Raw genomic sequence first — 18177 nt, forward strand, 5'->3', positions numbered from 1 at the left:
TTTAGACACATTCTCACCTGTTTGTCTCCCTGAGCTAGTCAGATTAGTTGATACAATGAAGTCATCCTCTTGCTCTCTCGACGTGCTGCCTACATCTCTGCTCAAAGATGTCTTCCAGTCCATCGGTCCCTGTGTCCTGTCAATAATTAACTCGTCCTTGCTGTCAGGTCAAGTCCCTGAGCACTTTAAGAATGCTGTCGTCCTTTCTCTCCTTAAAAAGTTATATAGTAACTGTTATATTAAAAATTTTGCAAATATTGTGTGGTTTAACTATTTCACTTGTTGAAAATTAGGGATGGCCCGTTTGACACGGCGCTTCACCTTCATGAAACAGTGTTTCGGTGTTTCGGCACAATGTTTCGGGGTGTGTGTCAACTAGCCCAGATCACGTGGTTGATGATGTATGACGCGCCAAATGCTTCGTTTGGTCGAACCACGGTTCAGATGTCACTTGTGTTTGAACAGTTGGGCGCGCTATTCAATAGAAATGTGAAATGAATCCTGAACGTTTCCTGACCAGTTCTATTGTTTCGCTTGTATTAGAATCAGCGTCAGTTCATTCCTATTAAAAACTTTCTGTGGCTCAGGATCATTTCAACTCGGTTTTTCCTAATAAAACACCACATCATGAACGTTGTGTATCAAAAAGAAAAAAAACACTGGAATGAATCTCTGATGTCAAGCTGTTTTTATGTGAATGGAGATAGCTCAGTGGAATAGTCAGTGGCATATACATCCAGAGGTTCTAGGTTGGAGTCTGGCACTATACATGTTCTTTTTGCGTGTATTTTTTTCTTCATCTGATATGTATTTTGCTGTGTCAAGCACTTCTCACTGAAAGCGTCACATGTTGTGTTGTTTTGCTTTTTTTTTTAAATCATGAAGGAAAAAGATCTTTCCGTTTTGCAGCTTTTTCCTTTGCGTGTTCAAGTAGTCGAGGAGAAAATGACCATAAGTCGAACCGGTAAAGATTAGAAGTTTATTCCCTGATACAATAGTTCTAAGACAGTAGCAAGAGAAAAACACAGAAGTACAGCTGAGAACAGGGCCCCCGCAGATAAGAGAAAAAGCGCCGGGGACTTCCTACGGAGAAGTCTTTACAGCGGCTCTGAGTTCCTCCTCCTGTGGGCAGACGTAACCACTTTGCTGGTGGCTGTCCAATTCCTTATAGGGTAAACTGTTGCGTCGCCCGCATATGCCTCCAACAGTGGGCTTCCTGTTTTTAGAGAAGACCCAGTGACCTTTTTGTGACTCCGTCCGGCTGGTTCCAACCAGTTCAAGTCTGTAGCATTTCACACTTGTTGAGTGTGTGGGTGTCAGACACCGTGGCCTCTTGCTTGCTTCTGCTTTGCTTCTGGAAATGTCCTCACACCTGCATGATGTACATCTGAGTTCTGTCTGCAGACGAGGGGCCCTACTTCCTGTTCTGAACATGCTGCGCTGTGGCTTCCCGTCTCTCTGCACAGCACAGCCTGCATATGCCTTTTGCTCTAACACTTCTGTAGCAGCGGGGTGAAAAGTCCAGATAGCAATATGAGAATGTGTTAGGTCTACAACTAAGCCAACACTTAGTAACTATTTTTGAGCTTGAAGAAAGGACACATACTCACTTATCTCTTTTCTCGAGGAGAGCAGACAGGAACATACTCAAGCCATTCCACGTGTGCTCTGAGTTTTCAAGAGTCTGCCTCCTCACTTTAATTTAAAATCAGGGCGTTACCTTACATACAGCATACAAGGAGGTGGTTGTAAACATACACACATACACACACACACACACACACACACACACAGCCCCCAATGGTCATAAAACAGAGAGACATCCGTTCCCAGGAGATTGCTACTCCCCCCAGGGGATTAGGGTCTTTTTTGCAGATCAAGGGTCATCAGTCAGCTCCTGTGGCTTCAGGGCAAGGATCAAAAGGTCAAAGGTGAATTCCCAGTTCAATGCAGAGAAAAAATTCTTCTCCCGCAGACAAGTATACACTTTTTACAGTTAAAAAAGTTCAGAGTAAATATAGGATAACTTATGTATACATTTATTCTAACAGAATGCATGTATAATTAAACATTAATTTGTTAAATGTAGTAAAAGATTAGAAACAGAATGCATACATCTCTTTCTTCAGTCATCATTAACAAAAAATTTTTGTTCTACGTTTTTTTATCATCATTTCCACATTGAAGTGTTCCAAGGAGCTTTGTTGAAACATGTCGATATACATCTAGTCCACCACCAGATGCCGCTGTTCTGTGTGGTTTCGAAGCCCTGAATGGGTAGTTCATTTTTCTGGCAAAATTACATGAACCCCTATGAGGCTTCTATTCCCATCCCTATTGAAAATTGTTCCCACAAATATCAGAATATAAATGAAATTGAAATAAACATACCAATGGGGTCGCTGAAGTCATCCAAGCATTGAAATGTTTGTTGTTCAGCTCACCATGACTGCCAGACAAAACCCCCACCTGCACACTATCACCTAGTTAAATACCTCTTCCCATCTACCTACCTGATAGATTAGGATTCACATTTTCCTTATACTGCCCCCTGCAGCTGTGGAGTTGATCCTACCTGGAACAATCCTCCAAATCAATGTTCAGAGGCAAAAATAAAGAAAATAGAAGACAAAAAGCCAGGATAGATTACACATAGATTAAAATGTATTGATCATATATTTCTTTGCTGTAGATATTTGTGGCTTAGAGAAGATGAAAACCTAAAAAAGCTGTTCAGGAAAGTCAGGATAAGACAAGACAAGACTTTATTGATCCCCGGAGGGAAATTCAGTTGTTACAGCAGCCAAACAAGAAATATAGCAGTCAGAAAAACAAATAGTCAGTAAAAATTAAAACAGCAATAAAAAGTGGAAGTAAAAGTACACGTCATAACTAAATAAGTAAATCCAGCAGCACTTTCAGCAGTCCTAAACTGTATCATTCTATAGTCTAACTGCTGTTGGGACAAAGGACCTCCTGTAGCGAATCATACATCAAAACAACCAAAGTTTTTTTTTTTTAAATGTAGACAATTTCATTTCTACAGATCAATTCTCACTTGTGCCTCCCTCTAATGAAGTTACTGCATCAATATGGTGTGGAGGCCATCAGCCTGTGGCTCTGTGTACATGAAATGAAAGCTCAGGTTGCTATGGAGTTCATTAGAACATTGAGGTTTCACCCCAGAAGTTTAAGCATTAAAAACTTATTTTAAAATATTTAATTTTTTTTGAGATACAGAACTTTCCCCTCCTGTAAAATAAAGTCTTCTGCTGATTCTGATACAGAGGTTGAGAGGTCGACCTCTTATTAGAAAAGTTTAGAATTTAGAGTTTACACTGAATCCTTACATTGTCAAGAAAAGGTCTTACAAGTTCTCATGTGTTTGTTGAGATGACATACACGACTAAAACTTTTATCACATTCTTTACAAGAAAAAAGCTTTTCTCCTGTGAGTTCTCATGTGTGTTTTGAGATTAGATATTTGACTAAAACATTTTTTACATTCTTTACAAGAAAAAGGTTTTTCTCCTGTGTGAGTTCTCATGTGTTTTTTTAGAGCAGATACATCACTAAAACTTTTCTTACATTCTTTACAAGAAAAAGGTTTTTCTCCTGTATGAATTCTCATGTGTGTTTTGAGACTAGAACTGCGACTAAAGCTTTTATTACATTCTATACAAGAAAAAGGCTTTTCTCCTGTGTGAGTTCTCATGTGTGATTTGAGATGAGATATTTGACTAAAACATTTTTTACATTCTTTACAAGAAAAAGGTTTTTCTCCTGTGTGAGTTCTCATGTGTGTTTTGAGATGAAATATTTGACTAAAACATTTTTTACATTCTTTACAAGAAAAAGGTTTTTCTCCTGTGTGAGTTCTCATGTGTTTTTTTAGAGCAGATGAACAACTAAAACTTTTTTTACATTCTTTACACGAAAAAGGCTTTTCTCCTGTATGAGTTCTCATGTGTGTTTTGAGACTAGATCTGCGTCTAAAGCTTTTATTACATTCCTCACAAGAAAATCTCTTATGTTCTGCATGGATTCTTGTGTGAATTCTGAACAGAGATATGTTACAAAAGCTTTTACCACATTCTTTACAGATATAACATCTTTCATCAGACCCAGTTTCCATGTATTCAGACGGGTTAGTAATTATTCTTGAGTTTTTACCAGACTTGATTGGAGATTGTTTGTATTTCTTACCAAGATTAGTCTTTTTAAGATTTTTTCTAACATCAGAGTCACACTGACTTTCTGACATGTAAGAGCTGTCCACACTTTGGACATGTCTTTTGTCTCTTCTCTTCCTCTGATCTCTGTTCTGGTCTGTCTCTCCATCTGTAGTTGATGTTGATTCTGTCTCTTCATCTGTAGTTGATGTTGATTCTGTCTCTTCATCTGTAGTTGATGTTGATTCTGTCTCTTCATCAGTAGTTGATGTTGATTCTGTCTCTTCATCTGTAGTTGATGTTGATTCTGTCTCTTCATCTGTAATTGATGTTGATTCTGTCTCTTCATCAGTAGTTGATGTTGATTCTTCATGTTGGTTTCCTTCTTCATCCTGACTATCAGTTACATTAAACCTCTGCTGATTGTTTAGATCTGCTTCACTGTTCTCATCTTCCTCATAAGTAGGAATCTCCATCAAGGTATCAGTCTCCTGCTTCAGATCAAGCTGATCTTCATCCTGACTGATGCAGAGTTCCTCCTGTTCCTCTTTAATCTGTGGAGGTTCTGGTTCCTCCTGTTCCTCTTTAATCTGTGGAGGTTCTGGTTCCTCCTGTTCCACCCTGAAGTTCCTCTGCTGGTTGCAGAGATCTTCCTCTTCAGTCATCCAATGCTGGGGGAGGCCTGCAGGAACACAAACACAACAAGGAGCCTTTTATACGTTTCCAAGAGTTATGGGTTTCATCAAACATCAATAAACTCTGTGATCATTGGAGAAAATGTCTAAGGAGTCTGGAGGACCACAAGAGACTCATTGAAATAATACTTATAGACGCCATTAAATAATTAAATAAATGTGACATTAATTCTTTAAAATTTGAAATAAATAGCAAATATATCATTAAAAGTGTCAATATGTAATCTAAATTAAATGTTAAATGATTTACACAGGTCACATTTAAAGTTCTTCTATTATTCTGTATTAGGGGTGTCACGATTTCGACTTTAAATCGAAATTGATCGAAATTAAGTCACAGTCTTGAACTTCGAATAAAAAAATGGAATTGTCGATGCTGCCACGCCCCCATGCTGCATCTGGTTACTTGCCAAGCGGAAAAAAAACATGTGTTGAAGTGCTGCGAGTCTAATTGTTAATAAAGTTTTTAAAAAAAGAAGTGCTGCAGGTCAACCTCCTTTAACAGCCACTCAAAAGATAGCATGGAGACCCATCGACAGAACTCGAATCCCCTCGTCTTTCACGGAAGTCGCTGGTGTGGAGGTATTTTGGATTTCCATTGAGTTATGTTGACAACTTTGATTAAAAAATAATACTCCATCAGTAAAAAAGACATAACACTGTTTCAGGAATTTTCATAGCAAAATTTCATCAAGTATCAAAAGTTAAAAATATGTGCAAAATTATGTTACATTAGGAAAAATCATGAATCAACTTATCAAATTATCAAATGAAGTAATATCAATAAAAGTCAATCAATTTAACCATTTTCATTAATTGATTAATTATTTGTTTTATTATTTTTTGTATTTTTATTTATTTATTTATTCATTTATTTTTTACATATTTTTATGATAAAGTAATGCTGTGAAGTAAAATAAAAGGGTCCATAATCTGTCGATTGTCCAAGGTTGGCATTTCTTCTTCTGCTGAATAACAGCTGTTCTTATGGGTTTCAACAGAGTTTATAGTTCTCTTCAATATTATGTCTGCAAACATTAAATTCAGGTCCATATCCTCCTTCAGCTGATATCAGCGGCGCCGAGTTGTGGTCAACTTGTCTGCAGTTCAGAAGTCTCCGCTGAGTAATCAGGTCACTTCAGACTTTTGGAGAAAGTGATGAATCCAGGCGTCATATTTCTTGAAATTATTTGGCTCTTTGGTAGGAGCCAGTTTAGCTCGTGCTGGTTTGCGGCGCCTTCCGTCCGTGAAACCCGAGTTCGACTCCGGGCTGCTCCTTGTTCCCTTCTCTACCTCTGCCGGTTCCAAGCCCGGTTTGAGAAGGTTGCGTCAGGAAGGGCATCCGGCGTAAAACATTGCCAAGTTTACCATGCGACTTGTTCGCTGTGGCGACCCCTGATGGGAGAAGCCGAAAGTGGAAGATTTGGCTCTTTGGTTTATTACTCCATGTTGTTTCAGACGACCGAAATAAGACACTTCTCAAAGTCCTTCATGGTGTTCACAACCAGAACCTTGGACCGGTCCGGTGTGCCGAGTGGTTTGACGTAAATCCTGCAGCCTTTAACCCAAGTGTTCTCAATCTGCTTCTGCTTCCTGAGAAGCCGTGCATGTTTGGAGATTTCAGCATTCCTTCTGGTCAGATGGTCGTTCAGATAAACAGCTGATCCTTTCCGATTTTTACGTTGATTCATCAGAGCTAGCTTGTGTTTTTGATTCACAAACCTCATGAGGATCGCTGGTTTATCCGTCTCCTTTCTCCTGGGGAGCAGGTGGCAGGTCTCGATGGTATTGAGATCCAGGGAAATCCCTTTAGATGTGAGAAATGAATGTATTTTCTGTTCCAGAGTCTCTCCACCGCTCTAAGTTTAAGAGGGACTGTCAGCGCTATTAGCATTAGCAGTGCTAGCTCAAGCTGCATTTAGCTTTGCCCGAGGTTTGATCGGTACTCCAGTGAGAATGACATTATTTATCCTTACTTGTTGTTCCACATCGTCCAGTCTTTTCTCCAGAATGTCGACCCGGTTTTCTCGTTGCTGGTTTTTAACCTGAAATCTTCGAAATTCTTCCATTAGCTCTAAGAGCTGAGTTTTTACTGTTGGTGTTGCACAAAATTAGGAAAATGCCAAATATTTTTGAAGTAATCCCAGTGATGAGTTCTATGGTTACGTTTTTAATGTTTTATAAGAGCTAAAAGTGATCATATCTCAGGGCTCGACATAGCCGTTTGTCCGCTGGCCCGGTCCTGTTTTTCGAGCAGCACGGACCACAAGATTTTATTTTTCACTTGTCCGCTCGGGCCACTAAAATATCTAACGGTTAATATATTTTTCACCTTTTTCAATAAAGTATATTTTGCGAAAACGTGTAGATTTACTTTGTCTTCATCGCTGTGACGGAGCGGCTCCCTCTCTCTGAGTGAACACCGTGAGCACACATACACACACACACACACACACACACACACACACACACACACACACACACAGGTTGGTGCGCGCGTCCACGTAATAATCAAACCTTTTCGCTGTGAAACCATAGTTTCTTACAATTCACCCTTCATTTTTACAGTTTAGACCTCGGGTGCACACTCATCAGTAGTTTTCGGCATACACGTACATAGAAACGCTTACTCACGGCAGCCCAGCTGCGTCTTAGCCACGCCCCCTCCACTGACTGCCAAACCGAGGGATTTGTTTTTTTGTTTGTTTGTTTATATATTGTTGTTAATCTTATGAAACAGCTGTTCTTCATTTATCTTGTTTTTGTTTCTTGTTTTTTCTTTGTATAGTTTAAGGGGAATTATGTGTGGCTAAAGTAAATGTGATGAAGGACATTATTGACTTATAATGTTGAAGGAAATAGGAAATATTTCCTGAGAATAATTTTCTTTAATTTTTTCTGAGTAGAGTGCCTAATTAGGTGGGAGTGGCAAAAGAGGTATATAAGAAGGTGCCTTACTCTCATCATAGCAGAGGGACTGAGAGTTTGAGAGAGAGAACTGGGCAAAGTGAGCCATTCAAATTCAAACACAATGGAAGGTGATTTGTTCTGAAATCAGATAAATTTCTGTTGTCTTTGCCTTCATCCCTGCTTTATTTTTTTTAGTTTAACATCCGCCATGATTGTTTTGGTCACGTGGTGCGCACGCTCCGCAACAGCGAACAGTGTTCACTCTGTCAGTAGTATGGACAGCAGGATATTTAATGAATGCATTGTAGATGAAACTGTATGCACTAAGCTTTAAGCTGAATGTCAAAGAATCAAAGGCAACTCCAAATACCTGAATCTCAGACTCAAATGCAGTATAATGTCAAAGTACTTCATTTTGTTTTTCTTTACAACACTGTAAGCAGTAAGTATTTCTAGTTAGCTGAATGATCTCAGTAATTTAATTTTATTTAATTTTTTCAATAATTTAATTTAATTAAGTAACTAAAGTAACTAAAAAGTAAATGTAACTTTGCAACAGTAACAAAAAGCAGAACCTCAAGGCAGTCAGAGCAGAAAAGGAAATAAAACTTCTTAACTATTGATTAGGAACAAATGTGAAATAGCAGTGATTAGAAGCAGCATGAAAACTTCTTAACTGGTGTTACCTACTACACTGCAGTGCTCTATTCAAAAAATCTGAAACAGACTAGAGCAGATTTAAGTTTGATATGCTCTATTTTCAGTCATTGAAAAGTATATAAATAAGTGCTAGATGTCACCAAATTGAACCATATTTTGAAAAAGTTCCAGGGGGGCATGTCCCCGGACCCTCCTAAAGTTGCAAGCACCTGTGGTACTTTCTGCGTCCGCCTGCGGCATCCATCGCTTGGGTGCCGCCTGTGGTGGCGGGTGGCGGGTCGCGCTGTGCGCGGTGTCGGGCCAGTAACTTTCAGGCAGGGCCAGTAACTTTCAAAAACTACTGGCCCTGTGGGCCAGTGCAAATTTCTGGGCTATGTCAACCCCTGTATCTCCAGGCTTTGTTATGCAGCATGTTCATATTTGTATCATTTTGACAATGTATTTTTATGGAGAGCAAAATATTATATGTTATTTAAGGTTTAACTTGATTTCTTCTGGATTGATATTCCTTTCTGTTTTTATTCATTTTCAGTTCAGTTTAAAAGTTTAGTTTTAGTGTTTTCAGTAAATGTTTCTTGTTCGGCCCAAAACCCAAAGCGTGTTTTGGATTTAGGCCGCCTATGTGACGGAGTTTGACACCCATGTAGTTTATGAAATTATGATTTTTTTTGTGTAAAATGGAAAAATAAAGATAGAAAACACAAAAGGAAGTCATCAAATTTCTATATGTGCGGGGAGAGAGGGGGTTCCTCGCCCGGGTAGTAAGTTAATGTAGAACCACCACTGAGTGACAGACGGGTCCCCAAAAAGAAAAGCGTGAAGCTCAAAGGTCTTCTTTGTTTGTGTGATGAAGGTGACATACCTATGTGGTGGAGCTGCAGCTGTGGTTTCCAGATGACATCCAGCAGTCTGCGCTGACGACAGAGCTCCTCCTCGTACTGGACGATGGTTCCTTCACAGAGTCTGCAGATTTCTTCAGCAGCAGCAGCTAGTCGCTCGCTGATCAACTCTCTCAGAGACTGAAGGGAAGACATGGTTCCTGCTCCCATCTTCAGCTCCAACTGAACCCTCAAACCTGGTTCCTCCGGTTCCAATCTGAAGTTCCTTTGTGGGTTGCAGAGACTGTCCTCTTCAGTCAGCCAATGCTGGGGGAGGCCTGCAAAAACCAAAGAAGTCCCGCCTTTTTTATGTTTTGAGGAATGTATTGTAAAAACGCCAATACAAATTTAATAGTCTCTTTCAAGATATTTGGAGGAGGAGCCCCTGAAGGACCATTGTTTGTAACGTAAACTTCCTTGTAAGGGTGTCATGAAGTGGTTTAAATAAAAAGTTCTTTCTGTATCCCAGCTTTACAAAAGGCCCCAACTACCTCCCCCCTACGAGAAGAGCTGTCAGTCCATAACCTGCTGAATGGAAATAAATCAATTTTCTTAATCCTTTTAAGAATATGAAATTGCAAATTAAAGTTGTGAGTGGCGTTGTATTGCCCGCTCTACCTGCCCTCACCGCCCACCTCTATGCTCCACCAGCCCTCACTACATGCATCTATGCCCCATTGTCGTCCTCGCCGCCTGAGTCTAAACACCACTGCCACTCTTAGCACCCATCGTTGACCAAACCCCACTTCCTGAGCAGCCACTACGCACATTTAACCCCTCCTTCTCAACTAACTCAGAAGCACTCATTGATTAAGATACTATGCTGACTATGCTAGTTATGCTAATGTGGCTACAAGTGCTAGCATAGCTATCAGCATCATAAACTGACTTAGAAAAACTCTTTGAAAAATAAAGGAGTAATATGAGTGTGCCCCTTTAGCGAGCTCACCACACGTTCAGAATCTACAACTTAGTAGTTTACAACAGTAGCTTGCCATTGATGCCTGAAAAGTTACGAGACAATCAATAAAAATCCCAACGACAAGTTCTTGTAAGTATCTGATACTAAAGGTGCTGTTTTTAAAAATCAAAGATGGCGGCTTCTTCCTGAGGTCAAAGTTCGACAAAACTCCTGAGGTGTTTGAAGACTGAAATTATTGGAATGTGTGTGAAATTTAATGGAAATCAATCTAAAAAAATTAATTTTCCTAAAAACCGTGAATTATTAAATCGTAGATTTTGGCACACAATGTCTGCCAAACTATAGGTTTTGTGCAAAATTGTTTCTTGTGGTTTTTACCATAAAAGAGAATAACAGTAGGGACCGCAAAGCGTGTCACTGCGCATACCGTTCGCGCATGTTCAGTCTGCCATTGAAAAACTTAGTTTCCGCATTGGAAAGTTTATGTAGTTAATATATGCATCGCGGTGCATTTTGGAATAGCGTCTACTTAAGCTTTCATTCAGAAAAGTAAAGTGTATTTACTGGACATTTTTGTGATCCAACCGCAGCTTTTTTTCTGATTTTGGGTCGATCTCCCAGCTTCATGAAACTTACAAGGTGATTAAAATCTCCCAAAGCCCACCCTAAACATTGAGAAAACCCCCAGAATTCGATTTTACAGACTCAATTCTCTATAGAAACATCTAAAAGAATTATGTTAATAATCGACAATGAGCAATCATTTGCTAAAAGAGGCACATTGTTATTTTTCTCACTTGTACAGTAAAACTGTACTACAAGAGCAAAGTTAAACTGATCACTGATTTAAGAGAGTTGTCAGAAAATATCTAGAAAAACACTTTTTTTTTTATTAAGGGTTACCTGTTAATGTAGGTAAAAATGTTTGCTATTTACAATTTTTGTGCTATTTAATTTAACCGTGTGAAAGTACAGGCAGAATGTAATGACATTTTGTAACAAAATCCCATGTTCTGATTCCACCATGGTTTTTAAAAAGTTATGTATCAAAGCAATAATACACCCACAAAGTAATTATTTATGCAACAACACAATGCCATTATTCCCAGTTACTTCAGATCTAACTGATTACTTTTAATCTTAGTGACACTTTTCTGTGAGTGGCATGTTTTGTCAGGACTCAAGAATCAACAAGACTCTTTCAACTTCTCCCTGCCAGGTGTGGTAGTGGCTTCATGTTCTCAAAGATTTTAAGGTAATATTTAAAGAAGAAATAGCAAATATAAGAAAACTGTTGAAAGTTTATTTTTCTTGATTTGAGCCATTTTTGAAGGAATGTTAGTCTTTTTTCAGATGGCTTCATCAGGGCTGCATGTAGATCTGTCAGAGGGAATCTTAGCAGCAAACTGTCAGAGCTCCAAGGCAGATCTTCAATAGGAACATTTTCCAACTAAGCCAACTGAAAAAGAAAGGGTTGACATCTTTAAATAAAGATGCCCTCAGGTGGATGAGATGTTTAATCCCAGAAAATGCACCAGATATTACAGAGAAAAACTTGGACAGGAAGTGGAAGACACTCCTTTGTGAAAAAGAAGATTTTGGGAAAAACAGCAATCTTGATGAATGGAATTTGAGACCATACATTCGTCCAAATGTTCTTGGCCAGCGGTCAACAGAAAGGAATAATTCTAGATACTGTACCTAAACGGGAATATTTGATCCTTGACGATTCAATAAGCAGCTGAAAAAGGAGAGACAATCCCCCAACAAAACCAAACAGGCAGCATCTTGAAACTGAAAATGAGTCACTCACAGAAAAGCTAGAAGAAAAAAAATGCTGTAAAAAGGTTACCATCGGAGTTTTCAGATTAAAATCAAAGATAGCACGCTTCCAATTTGAAGCAGAAGAAAAGGAGCAAAGTGAGGGACGACATGAACTGTCAGACAAGTTAAAAAGTATTTTGGAGGAAAATACACAGCTCAGGGAGGTCTTATGTACTGAAGCTCAGTGAACGCACCAGGCAGAGACACCTAATGGCCTCTGTCATCAAACCTGTTGTTGGGGGTGTGCTACGCCCCGCCCCGCCTCTTAGAAAGTGTGTTCTTTAAAGCCTGATACCGCGGTCGCGTGTGGGCGGAGCTACCAGCTAAAGTTATGGTCTGATCGCTGCATGGAGCCATGTGTGTATCAATGCATGGTGAACACGGAGAATGTGGAGAGATCAGGTTTATTATTTTGAAGAGTTCTACTTGGTAATCATGTTTCCATGTTTGAGTTCATTAAATCATCCCAGAGAGTCTCTGCTTTAACTCCTGCAGTGAAAGCTGCGTCTGAATCTGACGCCGTGTTTCCATCTCTGACAGAGTTTGAAGCCAAAGCCCCTCCCACGACTCTAGCTGTTCACCTGTTTATATCCTCTGGAGCTGAGAGTTTTTCCCCCACGTAAAATACGAGAGCACAAAAAACGGTCATCAGAGGTGAAGCTAAAAAAAGTATTTTTCCGTCAGGAAAAAATGAATTCATAGATTTTCAGCTCTGTTGAACCATTACAATGTTATTTTTTCCTCCATAAATTCCAATGACTTTGACCTGCATCTTTACCAGCTGGTTCAGCGCCTCAGGCTGTGTGTCTGCGTGCGGACTCACGCACACACGGGAGGATCATTAAAGACTGTCACATTTTACAGCAAGAAGCAGAATCCCATCCCTCTGAGCTGTCACTCAAAAGTCATCAAGTCTACGCGTCAGTGAGCTGCTGCTGAATGGAGAGACATGAAAAAAGGTGGAAAGAGCAAACATGAAGAAGAGTTTTCTTCTCTTTCACCGTTTCAGAGCAAAGCTGCAGGCTGACCGTAAAACTCTCCGTAAATCCAAACCGAAGGCAGAACCTCCTCCAAAACCACCAGAACCTGAAATGCCAAACATCACTCTATCAGAACCTCCCTGAGCAGAGGAGAACCCACTTTCCCTAAGAACATCTGGGAACGTGTGACCTTCAGCGAACAACATATTAGTGAAAATAGATTTAATAATTACACATTACACAAAAGAGGAATGCATGAAAAGATGAGGCTGGAGGGGCATGAATCTCTGTAATAATATCATTACAAATACGTGGATTTTTCCTGCAGGACAGGAGACGACACTAAATCAATGCATCTCTGTTACTGTGCGGGAATAAATCCTCAGAGTTTTGCGGGTGCAGGCGGGATGAAGACAATAGTCCCTTGCAGGGCTCCACTTGTCACCCCTCCACTGTGGCGTCTAACAGAAGGAGATGGACACATCCTTGACCTAAACACCTACTACAAAAGTTTAGTCGATTTCCTTGGAGAGTACTCTGAGAATGAAGACTCTCTCTTCGTCTTCATGCAGGAGGAACGTCTGTTTCCAGACCACCTCATTGAAAAGGAGGAAGTTTTTCAATCTCTCACCAAGAAAAGTGATTATGATGAACTTTGTGGTCAGTTGCTCCAACCAGTACTGCTGGCCCTCAAAACTTATTAGGAAAAGTCTGTCAAAGAACATCTTCCTGGGGGGAATTTTGGGATGCAGGAGAGCATGTGAGAAGATGAACTAAAGCAGCTCCAAAACACAACAAGGATCCAGAAAGGATATTCAGTGTGTTAGACTATCTTGTTCACCATAGGCCTAATGCATCAGCTGTTACAAATGAAGCATATCTGATGTCCTCCTACAGTAAGACATCAGAGAGGATGTCTCAGTTATCTCCTGAAAAGCTGGAACAACTACTAGGTGATGTAAGAAAAAGAAGAAAGGAGCTGGAGGCTAAATCCAAAGTAAGGGAGGCCAGCATCACAAAGAGCCATAAAGAGAAGCAACTAAAAGCAGTGGAGGCTTAGGCAGAAAGCAGGAGAAAACATTTGAAAAGAAGAACAACTTGACTGAAATAATCACTGATGCAGGTCTTTAGCAATCAGAGAAAGATGATAGTAACATGGAGAAGTGTGACGGTGATGCTGAGAGATTCAGAGCTCTAACAAATCAGCTTCATTTCCAGCAGGAAGTGCTGCAGCAGGACCCCAGGGGAAGGAAGGATGTTTTCATTGTTTCCAGAATAGACAGTACAGGGAAAGCTAGAAATAAGCCATGGACTGAACTTAAAGATAACTTAATGTTTCTCATCCAATCTGCTGTGGCTGCAGGTTCTTCTCAGAGTCTCCAAGTGTGCCCAAGAAAAGAGGACCGTCCCATCCTTACCAGGTAAAAGAGTACGCCACTCATCTGCAGATGGTGAAGTCTACATTGGAAAAGTTATTTCCCAAGTTCCTGGACTTCCATCCTGGTTTAATGTAATTGATGAAGGAGATGAAGCTGTGTAGAGCTACAAACTGATGGATGGAGGTCTGGAGATCATCATTGAAAGCTCCTGACTGTTGCTGCGTTATTGAGTATTGTGGATGATGGCTAATGAAACTAAAAATAAAAGGTTTATTCACTTGAAATGTGTGTGTTTTACTCTCTTAAATTGCCTTAGAGAAGGAAAAAAATGACTTAAATGTTGAATAAATGTACCAATAAATGAATTACCCTAATTATATTAATCAGTTAAAAAATGTTACAAACTTGCTGAAGCACCCTAAGAATGTCCTGTGAAAATTGGAGTGTTTGGAACAAAAATAGGGAAGATGTGATATCTAGAAGAAGAAAAAACATTTTTGCTCATTTTAATGTTTTGTTCCTGTAATTACCAAGTTTTCCCATTGTTTTCTATGCACAAAACAATAGAAATCATTAAGATTTAAAATGTTAACAACTTGTTTAATTTTAAGTCTATTGAGCTAATTTTATTTGTTATTTTGTTCAGAATTGTTCTATCATGTGTGGTCACATTTTTTCTGACTGGGCCTTAAAATCTTTTGTCTTGTGGTCCCAACTGTGTTAGGAAAAGGTCAAAACCCTGATATCCACTAAAGAAACCTGAGAGAATCAGCTGCTGATAAAGACTCAATAAAACCCAAATCTGAAGGAGAAATCAGTGAGAGATGAACTAAGAGCTTCTCTGTCTGTGTGATGAAGGTTACATACCTATGTGGTGGAGCTGCAGCTGTGGTTTCCAGATGACATCCAGCAGTCTGCGCTGACGACAGAGCTCCTCCTCGTACTGGACGATGGTTCCTTCACAGAGTCTGCAGATTTCTTCAGCAGCAGCAGCTAGTCGCTCGCTGATCAACTCTCTCAGAGACTGAAGGGAAGACATGGTTCCTGCTCCGATCTTCAGCTCCAACTCCCACAAACACCGCCGTCCTCTTCACTGCAGCTCCGTTCGATCATCTGCTAGTCTCACAATCACAGCAATCCACGTTGTCTTTCCGTTCAACACTTCTTCACTCATTTACGACACTTTGGAAAATGCTGAGAGTTCCCACACGAACCACGTATCGTCCTTTCTGTCCAAAAACCTCACAAACGTCCCAACAAAACACCACCGACCTCTGAACACAAGCTAACGCTGCTAGCCTGCTAACAAGCTAACGCTGCTAGCGCCTCGTGCTGTTCTTCCTCTTTGATTGGCTAACAGCGTCATGGTGCTTTAGCGCCACCAGCTGGTCTGGAGTGTTATCTGTCGCTCACATAATGATGTCGATGGCGGCATAAAATCGCTTCTTTTTCACCCTTACTGGCAAATAAAAGAAAAAGTGGCAGTTTTCATTAAACAAAACTATTCTGTCACTAATCTTTTTCGACCAGAAAAAGAGCAACCTAATTTTTTTTTTTTTTTAAATAACTTTATTGAACAAATGCAAGTATACAACATGAAGAACAATCAATGCAGTATACAACATACAATCAACATACAACACAAACAATGTTAAACAGCCAGGGGAGTCGATTCAGAAAATATTTGCAGAGAGTTACAAATTTCAATAGTTCTGAGAGCTTTTTTGTTGGAGGAAAAGGATATTGATTTTATGTAAAAGGTTACATCTTTAATGAATTGTGGGAAGTATGGTGTTTTATTAGTAAATTTACATTTATGTATGTAGAATTTTGCCAGAAGAATTAATAAATTTATTATAAAAAATACCTTTTGTTTTTTGGGGGTCCTGAAAAAACAAAGTAATACATTTTCCCATTTCAGGGAGAAATCTTTGAAGACATGAATAATGATGAAACTACTGAACTCCTTCCAAAATCTCTGTGTGGACAAACAGTGCCAGAAAAGATGAGTTACTGTTTCTGGGTGATCTCCACAGAAACTACAATCAGTATTAATATCTTTTTTAAATTTTATCATATAATGTTTGGCAGGGTAAATTTTATGGAGAATTTTAAAGGATACTTCCTTTACCTTATTTATTATTAAATACTTATGAGGGATCGTCCAGACTGCTTTCCAGTTGATATCTGGAACAAATTGATTCCAATAATTTAAAATATACGGGGGAGAGGTATAAATCTTTTGAAATAATCTGCGTATTTTTATATTAGTAGTACGCCCATTAGAGAAGCATATTTTTCCTACCGGGGACTCATCCGCGTTGGATATTGTATTTTCGTTAGGTATCAAATTATCAGTGTTCTTAAATAACATTACTATTCCTGAGGGGATAGCCTTCTGCACCATTGAAAACTCTTGTAAAGTAATAGGTAAATTATACTTTGATAGGAATTCATTATAGTTTAACAGCTGCCCCTCCTTATTAAATAGTTGAGCCACCAGTAGGATCCCATTCTGGATCCAGGTCTCTAAATAGAGCGATGTATTTTTGTATAAAATATCTCTGTTGTTCCAGATGATGTACTTGTGTGGAGAAAAATTATGTTTGTAAATAATGTTCCATGCTAAGAGAACCTGCTTATGGAAGGATGAGAGTTTTGTGGGGAGTTTGTCAACATTATAGTGACAATTTAAAATAAATTTAAAGCCTCCAAAACGGGAGAAAATCTGAAATGATATGATATTCCCGATAGAGGTGGGGTTTTTTAAAAAAATTTTTGGCCCAATTAATTTTAAAAGTATTATTGAGAGAGTTAAAGTCTAGAAAGTTAAGTCCACCTGATTCATAGTCATTCATAAAGACAGATTTTCTTCTGTAATGCGTTCGATTTTTCCAGATAAAATTAAGAAGTGTGCGATCAATTTCTTTACAAATGTTGTTGTCAAGGTGTAAGCAGATGGCAACATAAGTTAGACGGGAGATTCCTTCTGCTTTGGTTAGCAGTACTCTACCTCTTAAGGATAAGTCCCTTTGTAGCCATTGATTAAGCTTCTTTTTGGTTTTCTGTATGATTGGAGTAAAGTTAGATGAACATCTTTGTTTTTGATTTTTATTAATTAGAATACCCAAGTACTTAATTTCTTGTTTAACAGGGATCGAGCAGATAACATCAACTGAGCAGTCTTTAATAGCTAGTAATTCACATTTGTTTACGTTTAATGTTAAACCAGAAGTTTGAGAAAAAATATTAATTACGTCTAAGATTAGAGGAATCTGGCTTGAGTTTTTTAAAAAGAGTGTAGTGTCATCAGCCAATTGGCTAATGATAAGCTCTTTGCCAGCTATGGTAATGCCCTGCACATTACTAGAACAAATGTGGTTTGTTAGGATTTGAGTGCAGAGAAGAAACAGATATGGTGAGATTGGGCAACCTTGGCGAATGCCTCGTTTTAGGTCAAATCTAGGGGTGGAGCCATGTCTCATTTTTATAAAGCTGTTACCATTCGAATATAAAGTTCTAACAGCATTACAAAAAAATACAAAAAAATAATTTTAATGAGTTGAAAATAAATTGGTGTTCGATTGTGTTGAATGCTTTATAAAAGTCTAGGAAAAGAATAAAGCTGTCATCAGGCACCAAATCAGAGTAATCAAGTAGATCTAGCACCAATCTGATATTATTAGAGATATGCCTATTTTTCATGAAACCTGACTGCGTTTCATCGATGATTAACTCTAAAACCTTTTTGATTCTA

The 18177-nt window shown here is 39.0% G+C and overlaps 1 long non-coding RNA gene across 1 annotated transcript; it reads right to left on the reverse strand.

Moving 5' to 3' along the window:
- Positions 1-965: 965 nt before the first annotated feature.
- Positions 966-15914, reverse strand: LOC110013763 (uncharacterized). Its single transcript, XR_013653003.1, has 5 exons — positions 15288-15914; positions 9300-9593; positions 2392-4854; positions 1611-1903; positions 966-1499 (listed from the first exon to the last, which is right to left on the reverse strand). It is a non-coding gene; the product is annotated as an uncharacterized LOC110013763 (long non-coding RNA).
- Positions 15915-18177: the final 2263 nt, after the last annotated feature.

This window comes from Oryzias latipes, chromosome 2 (genome assembly GCF_053564925.1).
Source record: "Oryzias latipes strain Hd-rR chromosome 2, Olatipes_Hd-rR_3.1".
In the NCBI taxonomy this organism is placed as follows: Eukaryota; Metazoa; Chordata; class Actinopteri; order Beloniformes; family Adrianichthyidae; genus Oryzias; species Oryzias latipes.